Source organism: Alosa sapidissima, chromosome 10 (genome assembly GCF_018492685.1).
Source record: "Alosa sapidissima isolate fAloSap1 chromosome 10, fAloSap1.pri, whole genome shotgun sequence".
NCBI classification, from domain to species: domain Eukaryota; kingdom Metazoa; phylum Chordata; class Actinopteri; order Clupeiformes; family Clupeidae; genus Alosa; species Alosa sapidissima.
The window spans coordinates 25,246,625-25,250,204 of record NC_055966.1 but is presented as its reverse complement, the minus strand read 5'-3'; the positions used below and the strand labels follow the sequence as shown (position 1 = coordinate 25,250,204).

Below are 3,580 nucleotides of genomic sequence, written 5' to 3'. Positions count from 1 at the left end.
TATTCTTGTATTCTTTGGCCTTGTGCAACCAAACTTGGTGGACGAAGTACACTATCTGCATACTTGAGTGAAAGTAGATACCTTGTGTAAAATATTACTCCAGTAAAAGTTGGAAGTATTCCACTCGAGTAGAATTCTAAAAGTATTTGCCTTCAATGTGCTTAAGTATTAAAAGTAAAAATACCTTGATGGATTATGGTTATAATGTCCTTTTATCATTTTCACATCAAAACTCCTGCTCAATCAACTGATTTTAGGTGAAAATACTAATGGCACTCTTGGCACACCAATATTTAAATAGTGTCTGACATTTGTCTAAAAAGATCATAAGCACAAAACCGCAATCCATTCCCATTAGGTAAGACCAGTTATGAAATAACCGCATTAGAGATCAATTATTTCATTTTACATTTATTTTTAACTTTAGAGAAAATTGTATGGTGCCTTGGCAGGCAGAGAAGACACTAATAAAATGAGTCGTTCTTCTTTTCCACTATTGCAAAAAGTTTGTGCAAATAAGACCAAGGGTGTTCAGGCAAGTCCGTGTCAGCCGTTTCTTCCATAATTTCATTGATGATTCATTCATTGATTCATTTATTCCAGTTTATTGAAACAATCTGATAGTAGCCTACAAAGACACAGATACCTTCACATAGTTAAGCTAAGTAAACATAGGAAGAATCAACAGAAAATATACATAAATGAAGAGTTAAATTATAATAAAAAAATAAGATACAAATAAAGGACTATATTTAAAAGTCCCCACATTTGAAACCATAAAGCATCCTCAAAATGCTGCAGCAGGCTTGTGACGAATTCAACGTGGAGCGCAATGGTCCAACAAGTCTCAACAAAACCAAAAGGCGTTCAGAGCAAATCGTTCGCTGAGCCCTGATTGGTCATGTGCTTAGGTAGCGCTTAGGTGCACTCGCTTTGGTAAAAAGGAAAGACAGGTTTCACTAAATTTAATGGAGTAACAAGTAAGAATTTTCACTTTGAGATGTAGTGGAGTCAAAGTATAAAGTCAGCCCCTTCTCAATGTCCAGCAGGCCTGGCGCACAGTTGCCTCCATCTGTGCAAGAGTAGAGTGGATGCACGCATCTGCAGCTTGACCGCAACACCAAAGAGCCAGGCAGGTGTGGCAGTCAGAGTGCATACTCAATCGTAATTCGTGTGGTAAAGCATTTCTGCAGCGTCCTATACCTCTTGCCTGCCCATAGAGTCCAGAGTCATCAGTAGGCCTACGCCAGATAGTTTGCAAATCATCCCATTATCGGTTACATATTACATTATAAACATATGGTTTATTTGCCCTATGCTAGGCTACATTAAAATATTTGTTGTTGTGCATTCCTCAAAACAAGACGATGGGAGAACCACATAAAATTCAAACACTTTGATATTTTTACTATTCTTTTTTAAGGCATCTAGCCTATATGTTCAGCAATTAAGCCACATCTGTAGCCTACACATAAAGCAGCCTACACGCCACATGCAGCTTCGAAACCTAATGAAACTACTGTATCTAAGCCAGATAAAAGTAGTACATAAGTATCCAAATATGTTTGAAATATTAATGTGTGATATGTGTTTGAAAATTAATAATGTGTTTTAATTTCAATTAACCGTCTAGCCTATAGGCCTACTATTAGGCTACATGTTTTATAAGCATGTATGAACTGTCTCTTCAGAACTAAATTCCAAATTAAAACTGTTGTGTTACTTAAACAATCTGCAAATTTCCACGTTGGAATAAATTGTTATTGAACTAATCACGTTAGCTTGCCTGTTGTCATTGTTCTTTCTTTCTTCACTAATATTAAGCCAATATTAAGCCAAGAGACGTCCTCCCATAAATTCATAGAGCCTTGCACCAAGCATGATGTGTTTGTTTTTGCATTCCTGTATGATAATCATTTAACAATCAATCGTTTGTACTTTTTATATTAAGCTCATAACATGTCTGCAATGCATCTAAATACTGCAAGACAGAAATGTTTCATGCTTTGCTACACAACTATAACGTAACTGTTCCTCTGATGACAAAAAATAATAATCTCTGATATGGTCACGGCGCCCTCTGTATACTTGTCAGCCTGCTGTAGGCCTACAATATACGTCATTGCACAAGTACGACACATTCATAGTGTGAGTAAAATTATATGTAATGACGTTTAAAGTGTACTCAGTGTTAAAAACAACAAAAAACTGGTGATGTGTGCATACGCCTATATGTTCAATGTATGGAGTCCATTCATATGGAGTCAATGTAGGGAGTCTTTAAATAGGCTATGTTTAGATAGATAGATAGATACTTTATTGATCCCCAAGGGGAAATTCAAGTTTACAGCTTTTCGGAGGGAGTGTGATATAGATGCCATCAAGGGTTGGGAGTTGTAGTTGTCTTTTACAATCTTTACAACTCCAGCATCTATCTGAGCCAGACCAGCTTTCGCCAACATCCACCCCAAAAAATAACACTTGCTGTGCTTTCTGCATGCAGCAGAGCCAAGCCAATGCAGTTATTGGGCCATGCGAGATTATCTGAGATGTGCTGGGGGTAAAGGCAAAGAATGTTATCGTCCTGCCTGAGTTGTCAGGACAGTGTGAGTAGTTCCACTGTTACAGTAGCCTAGATCTGCTGGTGCTCAGTGCACCCTCTGGTGGCTTGTCAGAGAACAACAGAGAACAATGGGGTTTCGGCGAAAATGAAATAATATTTTTATGATAAATACCGAAAAATTGGTAACGCTCCACGATATTGCGTGTCATCCTTGCGCAGGGGCATGCTAATCTTCTCTGTATCGTTCCAATTTTAGTACATGTGCTGCCGTAGCAAGCACAACTACACTGAGTGTTCGCTGTGTACTTATGCCTGATGAGAGAGGATCAGCTATCTGCCGGTGTTCCATTTGAGACGTGTTCTTCAACACAAACATTTTAATTGCGTCATTGGAGATATTTCTATCGATGTAGTCTTTGAATATAACATATAACTTATAACACGCATTATACATGGTTTTATATCTAAACTGACAAAATAGGCTCGAGTCGCACTGTACGTTGCATTATGGGTAATACAGACATGTTTATCCCCTAGCGGTTATTGACATGGTTATTGATTCCGACAAGCCACTTAAGCCCCCACGAACATCTACAGACTGAAAGAACAAGACCACACCTATAAGAGTAAATATTTGAAAATTAAGTTGGCTGCGTCTGTGATCAGCTCACTCTTTAGTTGAGTTGCACTCGTCATCCGACAGGTGGCGTCTCGTAGCCGATGCGTTAGAGCCATAGACTGTATATAGAGCCATACACGGCTGTATGGAGTTTACAGTAATTTGTGCAAGTCAAAGACCAATTTTAAAACTCGCAAACAAATTATTTGTATAATTGCAAAATAAAGCTGTCTTTAACTCTTTGGATAACTTTTTGGACTCTTTAACTCTTTGGATAACCCTCAGATTATTCCTCATTGACACATTTTTTTGTTTAGGCTACTGCTTTGCAGTTGCGCTTCTTGCTCTCGCGTTTACGCAGCCACGCAACTGCAGGTGGCAGTATTTCAGCAGCCCGC

At 38.4% G+C, this 3,580-nt stretch overlaps 1 non-coding gene across 1 annotated transcript; it reads right to left on the bottom strand.

Moving 5' to 3' along the window:
- Positions 1-2,737: 2,737 nt before the first annotated feature.
- LOC121721548 lies at positions 2,738-2,843 on the bottom strand. The gene has a single exon (XR_006034867.1). It is a non-coding gene; the product is annotated as a U6 spliceosomal RNA (small nuclear RNA).
- Between the last annotated feature and the right edge of the window lie 737 nt (positions 2,844-3,580).